The sequence below is a fragment of the Tamandua tetradactyla genome (genome assembly GCF_023851605.1).
Source record: "Tamandua tetradactyla isolate mTamTet1 chromosome 22 unlocalized genomic scaffold, mTamTet1.pri SUPER_22_unloc_3, whole genome shotgun sequence".
Lineage (NCBI taxonomy): Eukaryota > Metazoa > Chordata > Mammalia > Pilosa > Myrmecophagidae > Tamandua > Tamandua tetradactyla.
Genome location: NW_027518253.1, coordinates 1,322,371 through 1,349,469, shown reverse-complemented (window position 1 = coordinate 1,349,469; position 27,099 = coordinate 1,322,371). Strand labels below are relative to the sequence as shown.

The 27,099-nt window shown below is 43.9% G+C and overlaps 1 non-coding gene and 1 pseudogene across 2 annotated transcripts in view; one reads left to right on the top strand and one right to left on the bottom strand.

Moving 5' to 3' along the window:
- Window positions 1-27,023, top strand: part of LOC143672992 (TRAF3-interacting protein 1-like) — a 28,601-nt pseudogene extending 1,578 nt beyond the window's left edge. The window contains exons 2-8 of the transcript XR_013170120.1: window positions 1,832-1,900; window positions 2,249-2,410; window positions 9,600-9,736; window positions 9,831-10,283; window positions 11,761-11,832; window positions 23,165-23,240; window positions 25,097-27,023. The product of XR_013170120.1 is annotated as a TRAF3-interacting protein 1-like (transcript). The remainder of the gene's footprint in view (window positions 1-1,831; window positions 1,901-2,248; window positions 2,411-9,599; window positions 9,737-9,830; window positions 10,284-11,760; window positions 11,833-23,164; window positions 23,241-25,096) is intronic.
- Window positions 22,522-22,628, bottom strand: LOC143673015 (U6 spliceosomal RNA). The gene has a single exon (XR_013170141.1). It is a non-coding gene; the product is annotated as a U6 spliceosomal RNA (small nuclear RNA).
- Window positions 27,024-27,099: the final 76 nt, after the last annotated feature.

Genomic DNA, 27,099 nt, shown 5'->3' with positions numbered 1-27,099 from the left:
CTAGGGCACTTAGCTTCTTGCTGGAAAGGGGTTCAAATGGGAAAGGGAAGAGGACAGTTCAAGCAGGAAGAGACTTGGTTCCATAGGCACATCGTGTAGAAGAGGATATACGTTCCAAATCAGCAGTGGCTGCCCTGCTTTTTCTTTTAAAGATTTTTGCTAATCTAATGCCAAAATTAATTTCTCCACCTATGTGAAGATAACCATTTAGTTGTCATCTATTTGATAAAGAAGTTAGAATGATTGACATATTGGAAAGCATTTTGAGGTAATAGCTGAAAAGCCTCCTATGAAAATTCTTCACTGTTTGCATATTGTATTCAAGTCACTATATTAATATTTTAGCTACAGCTAAATGCACTCTCTCTCTTTCATAAAGCTAAGTGTTGATCTTCTGACACGACAATCTCTCACAGTTCACAATTGTTGCTCCTACTTTTAACTCTCAGCAAACTGAGAAAACTTCAAAAGGGACCAGATGAAAATATTCTGGGAATATTAAATGCAGAACAGTTCCACTTGCCTGTCAAGAAAAGCAATAACATTATCCTGAAGTAGTTTGATGTGAAGTGAAAACTTGTATCTTTATTAATAGGTGACAATGCAAAGTTAGTATATGTAGTTTGATCGCAGAGAAGGAGCCAGACATTAGAATGGGACTGTCATTTTTTGTTTTGTATATAAGTCTTAAAGTAGTGAATGCAGTTTATAGCTGACCTGGGATGCATGTGTATGTAGGCATGCTTGTCCTCACTGCATGTGATACAGTCTGTTTTTGCTATTCTATACATGTAAGAGGCCATCTGTTTGGGTCCTTTTGTGCTTTAGAACCTTCCAGGACTCCTTGGGGCTAAAGTTCATGTTCCTGACCGGCTCCGAGGGCCATCCTGGTTAGGCCCCCAGCTGGTCACCCTGGCCTCAGCCTCCTGCCGGCCAAACTTCTTAGACCGTTTGGACAGGCTGGACCTGGCTGGATTTTCTTTCATCCAGCCCAGGCTTCCTAAGTGCCCCTCCCACCTTTTCCCTTCCTGTGGAAGCCTTCGGGTCTCAGTGTAGACTTGGGGCCCCGAGGCACCTGCCTGCCCTCTCCTTGGTTCGGATTTGGCATTGCTCCCGTGTGCTTCCCGGGAAGCAGAGCCCGCGTCTCAGGAGAGCAGGCATTTGTAATGAGTGTCTGCCTTTCCTTGCAGGGAGGCTCTAAGCTCCGTGAGGGCCAGGCTGGGATCTGGCTGGCTCCTGGCTGGCTCAGCACCCCACACAGGGACGACCCTCAGATGTTTGTCCACTAAGTGGACGGTGCCGAGTCCGGGGGCCAGTGGGGTCAGAGAATCACACATTGTGGGGTCTAGCAGACAAGGCCATGAAGAGGCCATCCCCTGGAGGGTTGACAATAGACTCTCCTGAGGTTTTTTTTTTTAATATTTTAAATATTTTTGTTGAGTATTATCCACACACTCTCCTGAGCTTTTTTTATGTTTCTTTTTTTGTTGTTATTGTGGTAACATATGTATAACATAAAATTTCTGGTTTTAACCACTTTCAAAGCATACAATTCAGAGGTATGAATCACGTTTCAATGTTAGGCTACCAGCACCACCATCCAAACTTGTTTCCCCTCTTCCCTTCCCCTCATAACCTTTGCTTCCAGGGATCTGCATATTCTAGTTATGTTATAAAGTGAAGTCATGTAGTATTTGTCCTTTTGTATCTGGCTAATTTCACTCAACATGATATATTCCAAGTCCTAGCATGTGTCTTTTAATCTTTTATTTACCCCCTCCCCCATTATGTTTTTCTTTATCTTTCTTAATGATCGCTTTATCTTTGGAAGGTGATTAGAATAACTGGCTTCATGAAGAGCCTCTACACAGATGCTGAGAAGAAGTCCAATAATGTAAAGGTAGGTCACACTGGGAATTCCTCCTTCCCCAGTCCTCGCCTGCCTGACTAGGTGTTTTTACAGACTCAGTACTGCAGTGTGTCTTATTTTTATGCTGGTACAGGGTTGGAACACAAGATCAAATTCGCCAGCCCACACATACCCTTTCTCATTTCATTTTCTCATTTGTGGCAACTGCATGTCATGCTTATTTTATCTACTGAGAAATGAAATTTGCATTAATGAATTATTTCTGTTTTGTTATTAAGAGTCAGTATTTCTTTCATACATCCCCAAATAACTTTTGCTATGACCAGGGACTTTTTTTGAAGTATTTTAATATTTGTGCTTTAAATGGAAACATTTCAGGATAAAGATACAAAAATTAGCTTTCTTCAGAAAGCCATCGATGTGGTCATAATGGTTTCAGGAGAACCACTGTCTGCCAAACCCGCACGGATTGTGGCTGGGCACGAGCCAGAAAGAACAAACGAGCTGCTCCAACTCATAGGAAAATGCTGCATCAACAAGGTAACGCTGCAGTTTGGGAATCTTAAACCTGCCTGGGCCGATAGCAAGAAGTAGAGGCTGAGTCCCTTACTGCAACAGGGGGTGTTTGAGGGGGAGCCTTTGGTAGTGTCTCCTGAATCCAGCCTGGATCCAACCTGGGGAAAAGTGTGCTCTGCACTGTGGAGTGTCAGAGCTGCAGGAGAGGCGATTTTAATGCTGTGTAAACAGAAGGCACATTGATGTGTTCTGTGCCATGCACACACCCTTTAAATGGGAAACAGGGATGCCTGGGGTGGCTGCTCTCAAGACAAGGAACTCCAGGTGTGCACCCCGACTCCTAGGACCCTGCCCTACTCCTCAGAGGACAAGGGGCTTCCGGGAGCTGCTTCTTTTCTTCCCTGGGGCTCATGGGACATCCTGGTGCCTTCCCATCCTCTGGCACCTGGTTCCCTCACTGTTGCCTTCCATCTGTCCTCCCCTCCTCCTCCCTTTCTTGCTTTCTTGGTAGAAGTTCTGTTGTTTTCAGAGAAATACAGTTTCAATTGTGCAGTGACTGCATTTGCTTCTTCCTGAGATCCTCACCTTGTGCTGGGGCTTGGGTTGCCAGGTCTCAGGCCTCTCAGTAGGTCAAACCTTGGCTTCTCTGTAGGTCCAGCCTTGGCCTCTGTGTCAGTTTGAAAGTATTCTGTACCCCAGAAAAGCCATGTTTTAATCCTGATATAATCTTGTAGGAGCAGATATTTCTTTTAATCCTGATTCAATATGCTAGATTGGAAACTTTTGAGTAGATTATCTCCAGGAAGGATATGACATGCCCAGTTGTGGGTGTGACTTTTTGATTAGATGGGGATGTGACTCCACCCATTCCATGTGGGTCTCGATTTGTTTGCTAGAGTCTTTAAAAGGGGAAGCATTTTGGAAAAACCTCAGAAACGACAGAGCTGACAGAAACTTCAGAGCAGAGCTGAAGTTTCATCCATGTAATCTAAAGGTCACCCACAATTTGGTGTGCTACATCCAACCTGCAGTATCAAAATTGGATCAAAAGAACAGGAGCTCCCACAAGATCAGATCAAGATTAAAACATGGCTTTTCTAGGGTATATAATACTTTCAAAATGGCAGATTATACCCTCTGGACCCCAAGAAAATACATGTTTTTTTCTATGTACAGAATACTTTGACTACATCACAATAGCACAGAAGCCTTAAATCATTTCAGTAACACTACAAATACAATACAAGGTTAAAACCAGTATAAATTCTCATCAGTTAGCTACAGGCATGGTCTGTACTAAGGCAAAATTCTCCTCTGGCCCTGGACCTGTAAATCTCAGAATGTGTTATCTGTTGCCAATATACAAAAGAGGGACTGTCATAGGATATTTGTTTCCATTGCCATAGGGAGAAATCGAAAGGTAAACAGGTCATTGGACTGAAACAGTTTCAAAAACCTGCAGGGCAAGCTCCATTTGACTTTAAAGTCTGAGAGTCATTTATCCTTGGGGCTTTAGAAAGTGGCAGTCCCACCTTTTTCAATGGCCTACGTAGTGGTTTTGCTCTCTCCAAACACTGGGGTGGTGGCAATCTTTGGGGACATTGGGGGGACCACCTTTTTCTCAGCTCCACTCTCTCCAGGGCCTGGGGTGGCACAACCCTACCTGAGCAATGAAGTGGAAGGCCCGCCCTCTGCCTCTGTAGCCAACTCACCCTGTTCACAGGTGGGGTGGGTCCATTCTTCTGGCACGAGACTCACTGGCACCAGACCTTAGCTTCCAAGGTTCTGTCTCTGAAGCCATTTTTCCTTTTCTGTCCCTTTTAATCCAGACTGGCAGTGGTTCTAGTTACAAAGATCCCACACCACTCTTGTTGGTTTTCTATGCAGTATACTGGGATCATACCTATTAGACAATAGAACTTTCCACAGTTCCTTTCTGGATAACTCCATCTCCTATCCTGGCTTGTTCTGTAATGGATGACTGTTCCCCTATTTGGATAAATCCTCACATGTGGCCCTATTCATTGGGTTCTCACTTTTTGGGAGGCCAGACTTTTCTAGACCTCAATTTCTGTTTTCCTTGAACACAGAAGTTCTGTTCTCAACTTATCTCTTTCCTCTTGCATTTTACTATAAGCTGCAAGGAGCAGCTAGACTGCCTTTTCCACATTTAGCTTGGAAATTTCCTCAGCTAAGTACCCTGGGTCATTGCCTTTAAATTCTAACTTCCATCCAACAGCAGTACTCACTTTGGTCAAATTATCTGCCATATTAAAACAAGGGTCAGGGTGGGCCACAGTGGCTCAGTGGCAGAGTTCTTGCCTGCCATGCTGGAGACCTGGGTTCATTTCTCAGTACCTGTGCATGTAATAAAAAAAAAAATAAGGACCACTTTCTTTCCAGTTTGCAATGATGCATTTCTCATTTCTTCCTAAAGCCTCATCAGAGGTATCTTTAACGTCAACATTTCTGTCAGTAGTCTCTTCAGAGCACTCTATGCCTTCTCTGTCAATTTCCTCACAACTCTTCCAGAATCTTCCCCTTATTCATTTAAAAAGCCATTCCAACATGTCTGATATTTGCAAACCACAGCAGCACCCCACTCCTGGTGCCAAAATCTGTTTTAGTTTTCAAACTACCAGAATGTGACATACCAGAACTAGACTGGCTTTTATAAAGGGGAATTTAATAAGTTACAAGTTTACAGTTGCAGCCTTTAAAATTGTCCAAACTAAGGGAGGCATCCAGGGAAAGATACCCTAATTCAAGAATGGCTGATGGGTCAGAAACACCTCTGTCAACTGGTAATCGTGTGGCTGGCATCTGCTGATCCCTTCCTTGTTCTGGGCTCTGTTACTTTCAGCCTCTGTCCCTGTGGGGATTCTTCACTTTGCTGCTCTGGTGCTGGCTTTCATCTCTTGGCTTCCCTTGGCTCTCCCCAGGTTCTGGCTTGCTTAACATCTCATGGTGACATATGCTGGGCTCCAAATGTCTCCATACATCTGTGTCTCTGATCTGTGTATCCGCATCTGTGGATGTGACTCCACCCATTCTAGGTGGGTTGTGATTAGTTTACTAGGCTCTTTAAGAAGGGAAACATTTTGGAGAAACCTCAGTTACGACAGAGCTGGCAGAAACTTCAGAGCAGAGCTGAACTGACACAGATTCCAACACTTGGAAAACAGAGACATGGATGTCTGGAGATGCTTGGAGCCCTGCACATGTTGCCATGAAATGTTAAGCATGCCAGAGCCTAGAGAGAGCCAAAGGAAGCCTAGAGATGAAAGCCAGCCCTAGAGAAGCAAAGTGAGGCACCTCCACAGGAACAGAGACTGAAAACAACAGAGCACAGGAGCAAGGAACCAGCAGATGCCAGCCATGTGACCTCCCAGCTGGTAGAGGTATTCCTGACCCATTGTTCTTCCTTGAATTAAGGTGTCTATTTCTGGATGCCTTAGTTTAGACATTTTATAATCTCAGAACTGTGAACTTGTAACTTATTAAATTCCTCCCCTTTTTTTAAACTTTTTAATTGTATAATATAGCATATATACAAATGAAAGAAAGAAAAAAGCAATAGTTTTCAAAGCACCGTTGAACAAGTAGTTACAGGACAGATCCCAGAGTTTGTCATGGGCTTCTATACTATCCTCTCAGATTTTTCCTTCTAGCTGCTCCAGAATTTAGGAAGCTAGAAGGAATAAATATTTCTTTATCATCATATTAGATTTTTTTTTCTTTTTTGTGAAAAATAACATGTACAAAAAAGCAATAAATTTCAAAGCACAACACAACAATTAGTTGTAGAACAGATTTTAGAGATTGGTATGGGTTACAATTCAACAATTTTAGGTTTTTAATTCTTGCTGCTCCAAGATATTGGTGACTAAAAGAAATATCAGTTTAATGATTCAGCAGTCATATTTGTTTGCTAAACCCTACCTTCTCTGTAGAACTCCACCATCACTTTTGATCTTTCTATCCAGTTCTTTTGGAGTATTTGGGCTGCAGCTGTTCTAACTTTTTTATGTTGGTAGGGATGCCAATAATATGAGTTTTGGGGGATGGAATTAGCTGATGTTCTAGAGAGGTTGGGCCTTCTAGGTTTCAGGACTTATCTGGTCCAAGGACCTACCTGGAGGTTGTAGGTTTCTGGAAAGTTACCCTAGTGCATGGAACCTTTGTAGGATTTCCCTAGATGTTCTTTAGGATTGGCTGGAATGGTTTTGATTGGGGTTTGGCAAGTTATGATAGGTAGAAATGTCTAACTGAAGCTTGGATAAGAGTGACCTCCAGAGGGCCTCTTGGCTGTTTGAACTCTCTCAGCCACTGATACTTTATTAGTTACACTTCTTTTCCCCCTTTTGGTCAGGATGGAATTGTTGATCCCCTGGTGCCAGGGCCAGACTCATCACTGAGAGTCATCTCCCAAGCCGCAAGGGAGACTTTCACCCCTGGATGTCAGGTCTCACATAGGGGGCAGGGCAATGACTTCATTTACAGAGTTGGGCTTAGAGAGAGTGTGGCCACTCTGAGCAACAACAGAGGTCCTCCAGAAGTAACTCTTAGGCATACCTATAAGTAGGCTAAGCTTCTCTGCTACTGTTCTAGTTGGCTAGCTGCTGGAATGCAATATACCAGAAATAGAATGGCTTTTGTTCTAGTTTGCTAGCTGCCAGAATGCAACACACCAGAGATGGATTGGCTTTTAATAAAAGGGGATTTATTTTGTTAGTTCTCCAGAGGAAAGGCAGCTAACTTTCCACTGAGGTTCTTTCTTACATGGAAGGCACAGGATGGTCTCTGCTGGTCTTTTCTCCAGGCCCCTGGGTTCCAACAACTTTCCCCAGGGTGACTTCTTTCTGTATCTCCAAAGGCCTGGGCTGAGCTGCAAGTGCTGAGATGAGGAATGCCGAGCTGCTTGGGCTGTGTTACGTTGTGCTCTCTCATTTAAACACCAGTCAATTAAGTCAAACGTCACTCATTGCAGCAGACACACCTCCTAGCCAACTGCAAATGTAATTAGCAACAGATGAGGCTCATGTACCATTGGCTTATGTCCGCAGCAACAAGACAAGGTATGCTCACCTGGCCAAGTTGACAACTGAGTCTAACTAACACAGCTTTTAAAAAGAGAAATTTAATAAGTTGCTCATTAACAGTTCTAAGGCCAAGAAAATGTCCCAATTAAAACAAGTCTATAGAAATGTCCAATCTAAGGCATCCAGGGAAAGATACCTTGGTTCAAGAAGGCCGATGAAGTTCAGGGTTTCTCTCTCAAGTGGAAGGGCACGTGGCAAACATAGTCAGAGTTTCTCTCTCATCTGGAAAGGTACATGGTGAACATAGTCAGGGTTCCTCTGTCAAGTGGAAGAGCACATGGTGAGCATGGAGTCATCTGCTAGCTTCTTCTGGCTTCCTGTTTCATGAAGCTCCCCAGGAGGCATTTTCCTTTTTCATCCCCAAAGGTCTCTGGTTGGTGGACTTTGCTTCTTGTGGCTATGTTGTTCTGCTCTGCTCTCTCTGAATCTCCTTCATTCTCCAAAATGTTTCCTCTTTTAGAGGACTTCAGAAACTAAGCAGGACCCACCCAAATGGGTGGAGACACATCTCCCCTAATCCAGTTTAACAGCCACTCTTGTTTCAATCACATCTCCAGGGAGATGATCTATTTACAGTTTCAAACATACGGTACTGAATAGGGTTTAGAAGATATGGCTGCCTTTATGAAATAGGATTAGGATTAAAGTATGGCTTTTCTAGGGTACATCCATCATTTCAGACAAGCCCAGCTACCTGCATAAGCTTCACAGGAGTAAGCTGTTCCAGTTCTGGTATATTGCATTCCAGCAGCATGCAAGTGAAAACAGCCTCTCTGTTGGTCTAGCCTTGGCATCTGTGTGGGTCGAGATTTGGTCCTCTGATAGGTCCAGGCCTTGGCCCCTCTGATAGGTCCAGGCCTTGGCCCCTCTGTAGGCCCAGCCTTGGCCTCTCCAGGTCTGGACCAGCCTTGTTTGCCAGGAGGCTGAAGGAGAGAGAGAAGTGGATTGGCTCTCTATGGAGAGTGTGGTTAATACAGCACTTTGTGTCCCTGACGTGAGTTGGGTGGCAGGGGGTGGGGGGGCTCCCCTTAGCTGTCACCACAAAGGGAAAAAAGTCAGTTTCAGCCTATGTGGCACCTGTGGGGGGAGTGAACTGGGAGTGGGGTCAGTGCCCAGCTCATGTCCAACTCTCAACTTAGAGACTCAAAGCTGGTGTGTCCCCAGCATCCGCTCCCCTGCCTTCTTTAGGTTGTTCATCTTTTTAGAATGCAGACCTGATTGTCTTCCCTGCTGAGTCCTTTGTCAGCTTCCTTTGGCCTCAGGGCCCAGCTCCCTGCAGGCTCAGAAGGCCCTGTGATTCACAACTTCTTCCTGCCATGCCGCCAGATTCTTCCCTCTTGTCTCTTGCCCCTGTGCCCCTCCATACCCATTGCCATGGCCACCAAAGTCTCCTGAGCTTGTCACCTCTGTTGCTTCTTGCTTCTAGTCTCAGTGCCTGCTCATTTCTTGGTGCCCAGGTTGCCTCCTTCCAGCTTCATTGGGCACCAGTGGGTAGTTGGTGTGCTCTTCCCTGAGCCCCGGCCCTTTGGTCCTTCCCTGTCTACCACGAGCCCTCTGTGTACCCATGGCCCCCTGGTGTCCCTTTATATGTGATGTGCCCTCAGCCTTGGCATAAGGCCTGTCCTGACCAGTCACTCCATGCCTACATGTGAGGTGAGTGAGGTTTCTGCCTACAGGTGCCTGGGGCCAGGGTGGCTGTCAGGGGTGCAGGGGAAGGAATTTTTGCATTTGATTGACCTTGAGTTAGTTGGTCCCTTAAGGCCCTCTCTGTGCTGGGATTCTGTAACTCTGTCAGAAGTGTGAAATATTCTTAGAGTCCGATGGGTCAGCATTTCTTCTCTGAGCAATGCACGTAGCCACACTTGAACTAGGATTCATTTAACTTGAGTGGATTCTGCTGTTAAAGACCCTTGAAGTGCTGGAAAGTGAGAGTTATCAGGAGATGCTGTGTTTTATGATAATAGAGTTTTCTTTTAGTATTTTATCCTTTGAATGTCAATATGACAAGATGCAATTTAATGAACTATCTTTGAATGTTGATGTTCTTACTCATTACATGGGCTAATCTCATTTTTCCCTTGCACTTTATCTTGCTACATTTTGATAATCAGCTCTCCAGTGAGGATGCAGTGAAGAGAGTTTTATCTGGAGATTTTCCAAAGGAAAATCCTCACTGATGCTGAAATCTCAAGAGCTGGATAATAAGACTGCTCAAGAAGAGGAGTCCAGAATTCATAGAGATAAAGAGGTGAATTTCAAGTTATATATCTCAAATGAAATAATTTCTGTCTGTATCTCAGATAAGCATATTTATCAATGATACTGCCTTTTGATTTTTTTAGGATAGAAGAAACTCTGAAATAAAAGAGAGAAGTACAAGCAGAGATCAAAAACAGAAAGAAGATTTGAAAGAAGAGAGCAAACCAAGAGAAAAAGAAAGAGACAAAGAAAAGGAAAAGACCAAGGAAAATGACAGAGATAGACATAAAAATTCCAAATGAGACAAGCACAGAGAAGGAGAGAGAGAAAAATGTAAAGTCAGGGCCAAGCAGGAGTGAGAGCAGGAGAAAGACAAGGCCAACAGAAAGTGGGAGAAGGACTCCGAGCATGAAAAGGAGAGGGAGAGGAAAAACGAGGGTGGGAAAGACAAAGAGAAATTGAAAGACCAAGACAGGGAGCACAACCATGACAAGGGAAGAGACCATGAGAAGGACAAATGGAGATGGAAGAACGGGGAGCATTCGAGAGACCCTGACAGGGACAAGAGCTGAGAGCGTGAGAGGTTCGAGGGAAAGGTAACAGCTTCTTTGGAAGCCTCTGCCTTTGGCAGAATGGGTTGGGGTTGCTTTTCTGTAATGATTTTGTCCTTGTGATAATGGAATTAGAAAACTGGTTTTCTTTTTATGCCAATTGAAAATTTTGACAGTCTTGGTTACCCAGTATAACCCCAGATTCTCACCAGGAGCTTTAAGATGGGTTGCTTTTCCTCTCTGTGTTTGTGTCTGGGTGTCCTTGTGAGGCCTTTGGAGTGATTTATACCTTAGTACTGTGATCAGTATTTAGAATCAGCCTCAGATGTGTGGCTTTGTTTCCTTTAGGGCCTGGGAATTATAGGAGGAGGGAGGCATAAAGTGCCTGTCAGGCAGTGTATTAGTTAGGGTTTTCTAGAGAAACAGAATCAACAGAGAACACTTGCAAATATAAAATTTATAAAAGTGTCTCACGTGACCACAGGAACACAGAGTCCAAAACCCACAGGGCAAGCTGTGAAGCCGATGACTCTGATGGAGGGTCTGGATGAACTCTGCAGGAGAGGCTCACCAGCCGAAGCAGGAATGGGGCCTGTCTCCTCTGAGTCCTCCTTAAAAGGCTTCCCGTGATTAGATTTAGCATCACTAATTAATTGTAGATGACGCTCCCCTTTGGCTGATTACAAATGGAATCAGCTGTGGATACAGCTGATGTGATTACGACATAATCCTATGAAATGTCCTCATTGCAACAGACAGGCCAGTACTTGCCCAATCAGATAAACAGCTACCACAACTTGGCCGAGTTGACACATGTCCCTAACCATGACAGGCAGTAATCTGTAATAACTGTTGATACAAATCTGATACTTTTGTAAATTAAGTTTTGGGGGTATTTAATTGTGGATATATTGAAGAGGCATTCTTTGCTTTTCAGTTGTCATGGAAGACAATCTTGCAATGATTATTATCTGTTCTGCTCTTATAGCTGAGATGAGTCTTTTAGGGAGTTAGTTTAAGGCATGAGGTGGTGCTTAGAACTTTCCTGCAGTTCAGGTCAGGAAGAGTCCTTTCCTGACCCAGACTCTGAAGGCTTTGCTTGACAAGAGCAGCTCCATTCCAAAGCCACCCTGCAGTCAGAGTTGCTGACCAGGAGCTCTGCTTCCCTGCATCCTTCCCTTCCCCATTTGCTGGGTCTGTTTCACAGGGATATGTCTCCAAGAACTGTGGCCTGCCAGGGATTTCATATTGTTTTTGGAGAGTACTCAGCTTGTGACATCCTTGTCCCCTCAATCTGTCCTTTGTGGAAGAGGCCCACCTGCTTTGAGCACTGGACATTCGAGCAGCAGAGGAACTGCACATCAGACCTGTAGTGCTGGTGTGATGTGCTCAGGGGATTGTTTATCCTGCTGCTGGCCAGTGCTGCATACAATGTCTTGATATACTTTTGGATTATGTTTTTTTCATATGTTACAGATATGAGTATTCTAGAGTTTGAAGATTTTTTTTTCTTTTTTAATAGTCTACTGGCTCAGGGGAAGTATCTAAGAAGCTGTCAGATGGATCCTTTAAAGACTCCAAAGCTGAAACAGAGGTAAACATAAAAAATAATTTTAAAAGCCATAAATAACCAAGATGAAGTGGTAAATGCTGTGCTTGTTGTCCTTTTTCTGGTCCAGTGAGGCAGAGGAGCAGAGCATGGGGTAGACTTATGCATACTAGAGTCATGCTTATTTCATTTCCCAAGTTATGGTTTAAATGGTTTACTACCTGGTCAAGGCAACGGGTTGTGTTTCTCCTTCAGTTTTCGGTGGGGGGCTCCTGGATTTGTAACACCTTTATTTGACAAATAGGATGTACAGTGTGTACAGGGTCCCTTGGGAAGAGGAGGTGGTGTTTCAGCTGAGTCCATGAAAGGACCAAGTCCCCAGGCAGAAGGGTGGGGAGGGGGCTCCTCTCCAAGCTCTGCATGGCCAGTTCGGAATGCCCCATGGCATTTCCTATGGTTGAGCCCATTTGAAGCTAGGCCCTGTCACCTTCACATGAGCCAGTTTTCTGAGGTTAGACTTTATCCCAGGCCGTCAGGCAGGAACCGCGGAACAGTTTAGACAACTTTCACAAATCTGGTGTTCACTTCAGAAGGAATGATTGGGCAGCCACAGGGGAATGGGTTCAAAAGTGGGAGTACAGGCTGGAAGACCAGCCAGGCACCCTTGTGGCAGCCTGAGGGATGTTCTGGGACCAGGATCTGCCCGCTGGGGGTGGTAGGGTATGCCCTATTCTGTGGGCTGTGTTCTTTGTAAACATAGCGTGCAAGTTTTCACTCTTGTAGCTGTTTGCAAATGCATTTAGGTAATTGAACAGATAGCAACAGAGATTGAGTCCTTAGAGATGCACATACTGAGACTTGCTTCTCAAAGTGAGGGCGGTTCATCCCTGTGGGGACCCCGAGGTCTTTACAGGGTGTTTGCGAGGTCACAATTTTTCCTAACACTGAGCGATCACTTGCCCTTTTCACCTTGTGGCCACAGGCCCCGATGGGGGCTGCAAATCAGGGCAGTGTCGTCAAACCGCACTTGTCAGTCTGTTTTTAATCACTGCATAGTCATAGTAAAAAAAAACATAGTATCTATTATAAATAATTATAATTTTAAACCATTCTCTAAGAACAGCTTGGGCTAAGAAACAAGAGGGCAGTGTTTTTGTTAGAGCAGTTATAGGTTTACAGAAAAATCATGTAGAAAGTATAGAATTCCCATATAACCCTCATTGCCCCACCCACCAGTGCAATTTTCCTTGTTATTAAAGTTTTTGAATTAGTGTGCTGACTTTGTTACAAATTATGAAACAGTATCATTATAATAATTATACTATTAACATAGTGCATAGTTAACATTCTTTGTGTTCTGTGGGGATTTTTGTCTGTCTGTTTTTATCCTGGTAACATATATACAACCTAAAATTTTCCACTTTAACTACTTTGAAATACACAGTTAAGTAGTTAAGTAGGGTTAATTGCACCCACAGTGCTGTGCTGCTGTCCCCACCATCCATCACTCCAATTTTCTGTCACCCCAAACAGAAATTACCAGCTAAGCATTAACTCTCCAGTCTCCACCCGACCCCAACCCCTGGTAACCCATATTTTGGTTTCTGATTCTGTCATCTGCGTATTCTAATTATTGCATATCAGTGAGATCATATGTTTGTCACCTGGGGTCTGGCTTACTCCACTCAACTATCTTCACAGTTCATCCATGTTGTCACGTGTCAGACTTCATTTCTTTCTGTGGCTGAATAATGTCTCATTGTCTGCATATGCTACATTCGGTTTTCTATTCTGAGTGTAACTATTTTGTAAGTTCAATAATGTAGGAAAACTAGTTAGTTGTCAGACAGATATCCCAATAATTATGTGCTTTTATTTTTGGCAATCCCCTTTACTCTTTGGATGGTCTGGTTTCTATGATAAGTGATATCATCCCACTGGCTAGGGCGGCGTTTCCTGGGGCACAGGGGCCAAAGCTTCTGGAGCCCGGCCCCGTGGGGCGTAGAGCTCAGGTGCCAGGCTGCTGCCCTCACCTGGACCGCCGTGGCCCCCAAAGCAGCCCATGCCCCCCGGCCCTGTCCTGTGAGGAGCCAGGAGGTGCTCCTCACTTTTTGTCCTCCCCAGGTGGGTCTCAGTCTGTGCAAAGGGTAGGTTCGCTCCCTAGCCCTTGTCAGGCCAGAGCTGGGGTGGCAGGTCTGCCTTGGGCCAGCCCCTCCATGGAAGGTGAGAATAGGGGGGTGCCAGTGCAGCCGGGAAAGAAGAGCCCCTGGAGGCCCTGCTTGCAGAACTGACAAAAGAGTGTTTTGAAGCAAAGAGCTTGGGAGCAAGTCTGAGGAGCTACTAGCCCTGGAGCACATGGTGAGTCTTGCTGGCCGGTTTTAAGCTAAGGTTGAAAGGAATTAAGAAGAGTAGGGGAAATGCCTGATTTCCATCATAAGCCATTTGATTCACTCAGCTGTTGTGCCTGGCTAGGCATGCTTGGCTCCAGTGCTTTCTCTGCTGAGGGCAGTCGGAACGTCTTTCACAAAGTGGAATGGTGTGTCCAGAGGTTCTTTAGGATGTTCTCTTTCTCATGATTTGCATCTCTCAGAAGAGGAAACTCCAGGATAGACGGATTATGATGCCTTTGTCACAGGTCTTTATTTCTTTATGCCACTTGGAACTGCTGTCTAGTTCCTTTCCTTTCAGTCTGAAGCACCCTTTAGCAGGGCTTGTAGGGCAGGTCTAGTGGTAGTGAAGTTCTCAGCTTCTGCTTATGTCTGGGAATGTCCTAATCTCTCCTTCATTTTTGAAACAGAGTCTTGCTGGACATAAAATTCTTGGCTGATGTTTGTTTCCCTTCAACATTTTAAGTAATTCAACCCATTGTCTTTTTGCATCCATGGTTTCTGATGAGAAATCAGCCTGGAATCTAATTGGGTCTCTCCTGTACAAGACACGGTGCTTTTCTCTTGCAGCTTTCAGAGCTCTCTCTTTGTCTTTTGCATCTGAAAGTGTGATCAGTATATGATGAGGTGTATTTTTATTCGTATTTAACCTGTTTGGGTTTCTCTGAGCTTCTTGGGTGTGCATGCTCCCTTCTTTTGCTAAGTTGGGTAGTTCTCTGCCATTATTTCTTTGACCACTCTTCCTGCCCATTCTCTCTGTCCTCCCAGGACTCCTGTGATGCACATATTGGTTCATTTGATGGTGACCAGAGCTGTCTTAGGATATATTTGCTTTTTTTTTAAATTTTTTAACTTAAAAAAATCACAAGAAACACAAACATTCCCAACACATACACTCAGCAATTCACAATATCATCACATAGTTGCATATTCATCATCATGATCATTTCCCAGAAGATTTGCATCAATTCAGAAAAGACATAAAAAGACAACATAAAAATTAAACAAACAGAAAAAAATTTTACATACCATACCCCTTACCCCTCCCTTTCATTGATTACTAGCATTTCAAACTAAACTTATTTTAGCATTTGTTCCCCCGTTATTTATTTTTATTCCATATGTTCTACTCATCTGTTGAAAAGGTAGATAAAAGGAGCATCAGACACAGGGTTTTCACAACCACACAGTCACATTGTGAAAGCTATATCATTATACAATCATCATCAAGAAACATGTCTACTGGAACACAGCTCTACATTTTCAGGCAGTTCTCTCCAGGCTCTCCATTACATCTTGGTTAACAAGGTGATATCTACTTAATGCATAAGAATAACATCCAGGATAACCTCTCAACTCTGTTTGGAATCTTTCAGCCATTGACACTTTGTCTCATTTCCCTCTTCCCCCTTTTGGTTGAGAAGGTTTTCTCAATCCCTTGATGCTGGGTCTCAGCTCATTTTAGAGTTTTTCGCAATCCCTTGATGCTGAATCTCAGCTCATTCTGGGATTTCTGTCCCACATTGCCAGGAAGATCCACACCCCGGGGAGTCATGTCCCATGCAGACAAGGGCAGGGTGGTAAGTTTGCTTGTTGTGTTGGCTGGAGAGAGAGGCCACATCTGAGCAACAAAAGAGGTTCTCTTGGGGGTGACTCTTAGGCCTAATTTTAAGTAGGCTTGACTTATCCCCTGTGGGGTTAAGTTTCATATGAACAAACCCCAAGACTAGGGGCTCAGCCTATAGCTTTGGTTGCCCACACTGCTTGTGAGAATATCAGGAATTCAACTTGGGCAAGTTGAGTTTTCCGCCGTTCTCACCATTCCCTGAAGGGGACTTTGCAAATACTTTTCCACTCACTGATCAAATCACTCTGGGATTCTTCAGGGCATCACCTGGACAAACCAACAGAATCTCATGTCCTATACAGAGTTCCATGCACTTAAGGTGTTCAACCAACTATCTACAGAAGTTATATTAGGAGATGCACTAGTCAAAGTATAAACTTTACCAAATAAACATTTTTTGCTTTAGTCTCACACATAAGTTGAAATTTTAAAATATTAATTACCATCTATTTTCAGCACACTCCAGTAATGACATTCTTTTGTTCTTCCTCATGCAAAAACATTTTTTAAATTTGTACATATAGTCACTATCATTATACACTCTAGGCATTTCTACATTATACCATCTCAGTCTTTATCGTCAATCTATCTTTGTGTTTTCATTTATGCCCCAGCCCTCCTCCCTCTATCATTCTCATATGCAGCTTCATTCAGTGTTTTAACATAATTGTATTACAGTTAGGTAACATTGTGCTGTCCATTTCTGAGTTTTTACATTCAGTCCTGTTGCACAATCTGTATCCCTTCAGCTCCAATTAGCCAATATCTTACCCTATTTCTATCCCCTAATGGTCTCTGTTACCAATGAAATATTCCAAGTTTATTCACTAATGTCAGTTCATATCAGTGAGACCATACAGTATTTGTCCTTTTGTTTCTGGCTAATCACACTCAGCATAATGTCCTCAAGGTCCATTCATGTTGTTACATACTTCATAACTTTATTCTGTCTTACAGCTGCATAATATTCCATCTTATGTAAATGTCACAGTTTGTTTAGTCAGCTGTCTGTTGATGGACATTTTGACTGTTTCTGTCTCTTGGCAATTGTTAATAATGCTGCTATAAACATTGGTGTGTAAATGTTCATTTGTGTCCTTGGCCTCATGTCCTTTGAGTAGAGAGAGCATATAGATGGGTCCTGTTTTTTAATCCATTCTGCCAGACTATGTCTTTTGATTGGAGAGTTTAATCCATTAACATTCAGTGTTATTACTGCATGGGTAGTACTTTCTTCTACTATTTTGCCTTCTGGATTTATGTCATATCTAATTTTCCTTCTTTTTACCTTTACTCATAGTCTTCCCTTCTATACTCCACACCTCTCTCTTCTGTCTTCGTATCTGTCTCTAGTTCTCCCTTTAGTTTTTCTTGCAGAGCTGGTCTCTTGGTCACAAATTCTCTCAGTGATTTTTTGTCTGAAAATGTTTTAACTTCTCCCTCATTTTTGAAGGACAATTTTGCTGGATATAGAATCCTTGGTTGGCAGTTTTTCTCTTTTAGTAATTTAAATATATCAGCCCACTGTCTTCTTGCCTTCATGGTTTCTGCTGAGAGATCTGCACATAGCCTTACTGAGCTTCCCTTGTATGTGATGGATTGCTTTTCTCTTGCTGCTTTCAAGATCCTCTCTTTCTCTTTGACCTCTGACATTCTGATTTGTAAGTGTCTTGGAGTATGTCTATTTGGATCTATTCTCTTTGGGGTACACTGCACTTCTTGGATCTGTAATTTTACGTCTTTCATAAGAGTTGGGAAATTTTCAGTGATAATTTCCTCCATTAGTTTTTCTCCTCCTTTTCCCTTCTCTTCTCCTTCTGGGATACCCACAACATGTATATTCGTGTGCTTCATATTGTCTTTCAATTCCCTGAGTCCCTGCTCATATTTTCCCATTTTTTCCCCTATATTTTCTTTCTCTTGCCGGACTTCAGATGTTCCATCCTCCAGGTCACTAATCCTCTGTTCTGTTTCTCGAAATCTACCATTGTAGGTTTCCATTGTTTTTTTCATCTCTTCTACCTTGCCTTTCATTCCCATAAGTTCTGTGATTTGTTTTTTCAGACTTTCAATTTCTTCTTTTTGTTCATTCCTTGCCTTCTTTATATCCTCCCTCAATTTGTTGATTTGGTTTTTGATGAGGTTTTCCATATCTGTTCGTATATTCTGAATTAATTGTTTCAGCTCCTGCATGTCATTTGAATTGTTGGTTTGTTCCTTTGACTGGGCCATATCTTCAGTTTTCCTAGTGTGATTGGTTATTATTTGCTGGTGTCTAGGCATTTAATTACCTTAATTAGTTTATTCTGGAGATTGCTTTCACTTCTTTTACCTAGGGTTTTCTTGCTGGATGAATTTGTTGTCTATCTGTTCTTTGACATTCAGTTCAGCTTTATCTGGACCTCTAGCTTAAGTTTTGTTTAACAGAAGAGAATTTTTCAGTTCTTGTGTTCTTGTTTCTTGCCCTGCTTGTATGGTGTCTTTCCCCCCCTACCCTTTGGAGGGTCTACTTAGATATTATATACCCCAGCTGGATTTTCCCAGACCAAACTGGCCTCCTATCAGGAGGAAAGAGTAACCTGCATCAGTTTTCCCTGAGGGTGAGGCCCAGCAGGTTGAAAGACTTTCCTGTGAAGTCTCTGGGCTCTGTTTTTCATATCCTGCTCAGTATGTGGTACTTGTCTGCCTGCAGGTCCCACCAGCATATGATGATGAGGTACCATTAACTTTGGTAGACTCTCCCTGCTGGGGACATGGTGGAGACAGAGGAGAGGCTATAGGCTGGTTTTAATGGCTTCAAATTACCAAGCCTGGTGTCTGAATTCCTTGAGGGAGGGATTCCACCTGAGTTGGGCTTCACCCCTCCCCTGGGGAAGGCACAGGCTCCAGATAAGCCTCCAAAAGAGCTCACTTCTGCCTATGCCTGGGGCAGCTGCAGCCTGAGAAGTCCTGCTGCTGTATCCAAAGGCAGTCAAGCCTTTGTAGAAACACAGCCACAAGAACCTCTGTTTCCTTTTTTTCCCCTTTTTCCATCAGCTCTGCCCCCTTGGCACTGGGGCAAAAATGAGCCACCTCCACTTTGAACAGGTTCACCTAAGCTGGGGGCCTATTTTTAGTAGTCAGAATTTGTTAATTAATTCCACTATTGGCATTTGATTGTGCTCAGCCCTTGTTGCTGGTAAAGCCTCTTTCCTTTCCCCTCTGGGAAGCAGCCTGTGGGGGAGGGGCACCAGCCGCCATGGCTTGGGGAACTCATGGTTCTGGGGCAGCTTGCAGCTGGTCCAGCTGGACCAGACTGGGGTACGCTGTGTATCTGGTCACTGATGTGGCCCCAGGAGCTGTTCTGCACTGTTTCTGGTTATTTAGTAGCTGCTCTGGAGAATGAACTAAAATACGTACATTGTTAAGCTGCCATCTTGACCCGGAACCCTGTATTTGCTTTTAATATTTAATTTTTCTTTCTGTTCCTCAGCCTGACTCATTTCAAGTGTCTTGTCTTCAAATTCACTGATTCTTTTTCCAGCTCCAATCTGCTCCTGAAACCATCCTGGGCATTTTCATTTCAGTTATTGTGTTTTTCAACTCAGTATTTCTGTTTGGTTCTTTAAAAAATGTCTTTCTATTCACTGAGTCTTTCATCTCATTCATTCCTAAAAAACCCTCTAGTTCTTTCTCTGTCCTTTCCTTCATCTCCTTGAGCTTTTTTCTTTTTTTAATTGAGATATATTATATATTCATATACCATATAATTATCTAAAGTGTACAGTCAGTGGTTCACAGTATCATCATATAGCTGTGCATCCATCACCACAATCGAGTTTTGAGCATTTTCCTTACTCCCCCCCCAAATTAAAATAAGAATAAAAATAAAAATAACAAAAGAAAGCAAAACACCCAAAATGTCCCATACCCTCCATTCCCACTATTGTTTATTTATTTACTTTGTTTTTTTTTTTCTTCTCATCTGTCTATACACTGGATAAAGGGAGTGTCAGTTACAAAGTTTTTGCAGTCACACAAAGACCTTAAAATCTCTATAGTATTTCAGTCATCTTCCAGAATCAAGGCTATCAGATTACACTTCAACAGTTTCTGATATTTCCCTCTTGCTACTGCAATACACCAGAAACTGAAAAGGGGTATCTATATACTGCATAAGAATTACATCCAGGATGACCTCTCCTTGAGCATTCATAAGATCATTTTTAAAAGGCTTTCTTTGGTATATCCCTGTCCTCATCTTCTTTGTTGGTGTTTTCTGGGTTTTTATCCTCTTCCTTTGGATGGGCCATCATTTCCTGCTTCTCTGTTTGTCCTGTAATCTCTTGTTGCACACTGTACATTTTAATATTTTAAAATGTTTTCTCTGAGACTTACTCCCTGGGATGTTTCTTGGTTTTGTAACCAGCTGGTGATGAGACAGATTTTCTCAGCTTCAGCTCTCCTAGCAGGAAGGTCTGCCCTGGCGAATGTGGTGTGCAGCGTTTCCCTGTCTTTGGGGCCTCTGTCATGTCCTGGGCTTTGGTGGTTGTTTTGGAGTTGGCTCCCTCTGTTTCCTAGGATACCGACCTCCCTCTCCTGGGCATTGGGCACTCCCAGGCCTTTGTCCCAGACTGTCACCTCTAACAATTTTTTTTAAGTTTTTTATTGTATAACATATATACATAGCAAAGAAAGTAAAAAGCAGTAGTTTTCAAAGTACTCTTCAACAAGTAGTTACAGGACAGATCCCAGAGTTTGTCATGGGCTTCCATACCATCATCTCAGATTTTTCCTTCTAGCTGTTCCAGAACATAGGAGGCTAGAAGGAATAAATATTTTTATTATCACAATCAACTTTTTTGTAAAAATAACGTATATACAAAAAATTTCAAACCACACAGTGCAACAGTCAGTTGTAGAACAGATTTCAGAGTCTGGCATGGGCCACAATTCCACAATCCCAGGTCCTTCTTACCTCTAGCTGCTCTAAAACACGAGACTAAAAGAAACATCAATTTAATGATTCAGCACTCATACTCATTTGTTAAACCCTAACTTCTCTGTACAACTCCACTATCACCTCTGATCCTTCTCCCACTCTTTAGGGGTATTTGGCCTATGCCCATTCCAACCCCTTCATGTTGGATGGGCTGTCAGTAACATGGTGTAGGGGTGGGGCTAGCTGACACTCCAGAGACTGGGTCCTCTAGGCCCCAGGATCTGTCCAGTCCAGGGACCTATCTGGAGGTTGTAGGTTTCTGGAAAGTTACCCTAGTGCATGGAACCTTTGTAGGATCTTATATATTGCCCTAGGTGCAATTTAGGGTTGGCTGGAATGTTTTGGTTGGGGTTTGCCAAGTTATGCTAGTTAACAAGGTCTAACTGAAGCTTGCATTGTATGTCCTCTAGAGTAACCTCTTGACTCTTTTTGAACACTCTCAGCCTCTGATACCTTCTTACACTTCTTTCCCTCTTTTAGTCAGGATGGCATGGTTGATCCCACGGTGTAAGGGCCAAACTTACCCCTGGGAGTCATCTCCCACATCACCAGGGAGACCCCCACCTGCAGGTGTCATGTCCCACGTAGGGAGAGGCAGTGGTTTCACTTACAGAGAGGGTGGGCCTCTATCATTTTTTACACTCCTTTTGTTGTCTCACATTGCTTTTGCCTGGAGGGAAATTCTGGGAGGAGGGTTACCCTGAAGAGGGTTTCAGGTCAGTCTTTCCCAGGCAGAACAGGGCCAGGGACCCAGGAAGGGGGTGAGACAGCTCCAGAGTGCCCTGGGAAGGGGATCAGGACGGCACCAAGAGCTTCTCCAGTGGCTCCCCAAAGCTGAGCTATCCTGGCCTGCCCAGCAAATGCAGCCCTTTGGGTCATGTCCCCCACAGCCCTGAGGAAGCACTGCATCTTTAAATCTCCTCAGCCTCTGCCCCTGTCTGGGGAGGGTTGAAACCATGGCTGCCGCCACCTTTGTCAGCATGGGGTGAGAACAGTGGCTGCCCTTAGAGCTGGGAACAAGCCATCCAAAGCCCTGGTTGGTGACCGTGCCCACCCCATTGCTGAGGAATTGGATTTTTATGTCCCTGGTACTTAGCCAGGAACTGGCCCCCACTGCGGCCTGCAGTGAGAGTGGGGTGTGGGTGCCGCAGTTGCCTGCAGAGAGCGGTCACAGTCCAGCACTTGCGCGCTCTCCCCTGGGGGCTGCAGAGTTCTTCTGGCCTCTGGACATCCAGAATGTGTTGCAGACGGCTCCTGCCTGTGCGATAGCTGTGTTTTTGGAAGGACTGAGTCCTGGAGCTCTCTACTCTGACATGGTCCCTGAAGTCCCTAAAATTCTTTTTAAAATCCTGTGAATTGTATGCCTCTTATCCATGTACAGCCCAAATTCTAAATTCATAATAATTTTTATAGTTGGAAGAAAATAAAATTTGTTTAATATTCTTGAGCTTCAAAAAATTTTAGTAAAAAAATATACTTCAGGTGGTTATATGTTTCAAATTTTGCTGAAATTTATTAGACTTTTTGGAAAATAATCCAGTAATATTTGTTTAATTTTTTTCCTGGATTTTAGAAGTAGTGCATGTTCATTGTAGTTAACTTTTACAGTTCTACAACTAAAATGTGACTCCAACCCATTTCTTTGTGATTATAGGCATAAATTATTTCATTTAAAAAATCTGGTCTGTTCTGTTTTATAATCTGCTCTTTAATCACTTGGTAAAGCACATAACTTTTTTTTTAATATGGAACGCTTCAGGAGTTTGCGTGTCATCCTTGCACAGGGGCCACGCTAATCTTCTCTGTATTGTTCCAGTTATAGCATATGTGCTGCCGAAGTGAGCATGGCATATAACTTTTTATATGTACACATTTGTACATGTTTTTAGGCTGCAGAGTGCGGGGGCTGTGGGGTACAGATGTGGGGGCTGTGGTATGTGGGTGTGGGGGGTGTGGGGTGCAGGTGTGGGGGCTGTGGGGTATGGGCTGTGCGGTACGGGGGCTGTGGGGTGTGGGTGTGGGGCTGTGGGTTATGGGGGCTGTGGGGTGAGGGTGTGGGGGGTTTGGGGTACAGGTGTGGGGGCTGTGGGGGGTGGGGGCTGTGGGGTGAGAATGTGGGGGTTTCGGAGTGCAGGTGTGGGGGCTGTGGGGGGTGGATGTGGGGGCTGTGGGGTGTGGGGGGATGCATGGGGTGTGGGGTGCAGGTGTGGGGGCTGCGGGGTGTGGGTGCATGGAATTGGCATCAGACCTGCCCGAAGCCGATGTAGACATTCTCTGTGCTTCTCGGTTCTTCCTTATGAAGAGCTGAAGCAGGTGTGTTAATTTGCTAATGGTTTTATCATTACATAAATAAATGTTTTTTAAAATTCTCTTTTCTTGAAGACTGAGGTTTCCACTAAAGCGTCCAGGTCACTGATGACAAAAGCATCAAAACGGCGGTCCAAGAATTCAGTGGAAGGTACTGCAAAGCTTATTATCTCTTTAGCAAAAAGACTGATATCACTTTCTTTGCTGCTAATCACAGTATCTAATAGAGGCATTCCTGTGGTTGGGAGCCAGCTCTGCTGGGGTGGGATGTTGGCAGGCTGCGCAGCCCCCACTCACACATGCACCCGGGCAGTGCGGCTACTCTTCGCTGGAGAGCTGGGTTGGAATCTACAGTCTCTTGGAAGGTGTGATCAAATTTCAATTTTCTAGAAATATTCTGATCTGTCATATTTCTTTTTTTTATTAATTAAAAAAAATTAACACAACATTTAGAAATCATTCCATTCTACATATGCAATCAGTAATTCTTAATATCATCACATAGATGTATGATCATCATTTCTTAGTACATATGCATCGATTTAGAAAAAGAAATAGCAAGACAACAGAAAAAGAAATAAAATGATAATATAGAGAAAAAATAAAAATAAAAATAAAAAATACAAAAATATATAAGAAAAAAACAACTATAGCTCAGATGCAGCTTCATTCAGTGTTTTAACATAATTACATTACAATTAGGTAGTATTGTGCTGTCCTTTTTTTTTTTAGAAATCATACCATTCTACATATGCAATCAATAATTCTTAACATCATCACATAGATGCATGATCATCGTTTCTTAGTACATTTTCATCGGTTTAGAAGAACTAGCAATATAACCGAAAAAGATATAGAATGTTAATATAGAGTCTGTCATATTTCTTGATGCTTGTGTTTTGGCACTGGCAGGCTAAATTTAATCTTGAGGTGGGATGAAATATAGAGAACATATAGGCAGCAGATAGTTGCACTTTAAAAAAGCTAAATAAATTATTGTTGGGAACCGTGGCTAGGACTAAAACTGACATGGCTGTGGGGCTGCCTCGCTTTATAACAGACCAGTAAGCAGGGCAAGTGTGTCAGGCAGATGCAGAGAAGTGGTGCTGGAGGCTTACTTGTAATTGAAATATAAGGTTACTTTAGATGAGCAGTAGTGGTTTCTGAAAAATCTTCCTTTTCTTAAATTGTGTCACTTAAAGAAGGGTAGCAAAAATGTATGGGATGAATTTTTCCTGTAGCAGTTGTACTTAGGTGGTAAGTTCCACCTTTGCACAGTGATAAGCCATGTTTTAGTGGATATTTTTGTGCCAGAGGCATTTTCTTCTGTTTCACACCCATACGGTGTAGGAAAGGTGGGATTTTAGCTCTGTGTGCCCTGAACTGTTCCCTCTGCCCTGTGCCTCCTCCAATGTTTTAAAATGGTTTGCTGACTTTGATAGGTGAAACTGGAAAACTTTTGACTGCTGGTGAGATTGAACATCTGCTCAGTTTGTTAGTCCTTGTGTCTGCTGTGTTCCTTGCTGCTGGGAACTCCAGGAGGCTTCTTCCCACGGGCACAAGGCCCTGCCTGCCCAGAGAACCAGCCAATAAAAAACATTGCTGCATTTTTCTCAGTTTATTCTTTCAATGATGTTTGGCATGTTTTTTTATTTGCCTGAGTGTTTAATTTTTATGTGCTAGAAGCTGCCAGTTTTTTTTTTTTTTTGGTGTGTTGTAACTTGTCCAGAGATTTGAGAAATAAAGATTTGTGTTTTATCATGGGTTTTTATTTTTAATCCTTCAGTTACTGCTTTTTCATCCATGGTATAAGGCAGCAGTCTGGCTTTATTTTTTCAGAAGAGTTCCTCATTGTTCCAGTACCCTCCCTTCTCACCTAATCCCCTGCCTGCCTTCACAGGTGGGAGTCTGTTTTTCTCACTGCTGCTGCCTTCTATTTTTCTACAAGTTTCATATCATTATTCTTTTCAGAACGTTTTAAACAATTTTGCTTATTTATTCTTCTAGATGAATTTTAAAATCACCTCATGATTCAAAAAATCCCCATTGCAAAAAAACCAAGAAACAAAATAACTTAACTGGACTTAGTTGGCAGTGTTGGAGCTGGAGCTGTCATTCTCTGGGGAAGGCCGGCCCCTCCAGGTTCAGGTTGACCAGACACCAGGCCCTGCTGCCTTTGTAGGCTGACCAGGTGATCGCAGGATTGGTTGTTTTCTTTTGAGGTTTGTTTGGAAATGGTATTTTCCCCCTCATTTTAAAATGACCCCAGCTGGCAAGGAGATGCCTTCTTGATGTTTGCAAATGTGTCTTTAATACAGCCTGTGGCTGGTTGTAAGTCCAGTGGTTCTCCCCTTGAGGCTATTGGCTCTCTGGACTGTCTTTTCATCGTCTTTTCTTTTCTGATAACTCTCAGTGTCTGCCCTGATGTTTCCTGGTGAGCATGGGCTACAGGGTTTTGTTTTTTTATTTTGGACAGTCATTGAGAAGTTTTATTATCAGAGCTCTGGAAGTGTTACATATTGAACCTCACTGAGCTCCCAGAAACATGGTGGCCACCTGGTCACTCCTGCCTGCTGGCCTCCTCTGGGCTCTCACCCAGCCAGAGCTGCTTCTTCAGCCTCATGGTGTTGGCCTTGCTAAAGTGGGCAGGCACTGGGGCAAGTGCCTAGTACCCGGGAGGTGCCCGAGACAGAGGGCCTCAGTATTCTCCTCAAGGACTTAGGCTTCACATTTCCTGTGGGGTGGAGAGCTCCATGGTGGCCAGATATATTTAAAAGAACTCTGTAGAATCCAGAAGGCATTCTGCATGAGAAGACAGTCATATTTGCTTCTTCTTAAGTGGTGCATTGTATCAGAGCAGTTCTTTGAGTCAGTGAGTACATTTGAAGTTTATTTTATTGGATAATTACTGCAATAAGTATTCATTTTCATACATATTTTCATTGTGCAGTTTCATGTCAGGAAAAAGAGACTCTAGAACCAATGAAAATAGTCTTTCCCTTGAAAGAGATCATAACTCTTCCTACACTAAAGCTAAGAAGGAACATATCGTGAAGCAGCTTGGTAAGACCGTGGGGCCGTGCGGCAGCTGTGAGTAGGATTTGGGAGGTGAAACTGTTAGCCACCTGGCACAGCACTCTGGGGGCACGCAGCAGAGCTGGGCTCTGCTGGAGGTGGGGTGTGAGCCCAGAACGCTGCCCACTGGCCAGAGTGGCACCTGCCTGGGGCTGTGCCCCCCATCCTTGCCTCCAGAGGCCTTGGGGCTGACCCTACCCACACTGGTCCTAGCGCTGGGGCTGGCTGTTTCCACCCAAGGTCAGTCTGTGCCCTCCATTCTGTTCTGCAGATGTTCTCAGGACATGTCATCTAGAACACAGAGTAAAGAGGAAGCAGGGATAGAAAGCATTAATAGTGAGTCTTTTGAAGGAAAATGAAGCAGAGAGAAGTGGAGAGGGCTTCTGAGCAGAGAGCTGCAGATGGAGGGGGACACGCAGATGCAGGGCTGGGCAGAGGCCCTGAGTGGACACAAACTGGCCATTGGGTGTTAAGTGGTCTGGTCGGCGAGGCCAAGCAGAATGAAGTGGCTGGACGCAGGGCCTCCTAGGCCAGGTTTTACAGTGGGTGTGAGTAGGAGCCCTTGGAGAGAGTCATGAGTCAGCTCTCATGTGGGCAGGCCCACACTGGCTGCGATGCAGAGAACAGGGTGGGCCCGGGAGTGGGAGGAGGCCCCGCGGCATCCAGAGGTGGCCTGGACCTTGTCAGTGGGAGGACACCCAGGGCTCAGGTCTGCGTGATGGTGGGGATGGCACATGAGGAGGGGTTGGATGTCAGTTGTGAGAATGAGGAAGGATCACGGATAAGGTCACTCTGGGATGGGGCTGCTGAGCACCTCGTTGGGGCTGTTTGCTGGAATGGGGAGGCTTTGGGAGAAGCTGCTGGGTGGGCTGGGGACAGCAGGGGCATTCTGTCTTGACCCCTTAAGTCTGAGATGCCTGCCCTGTTGAACCACC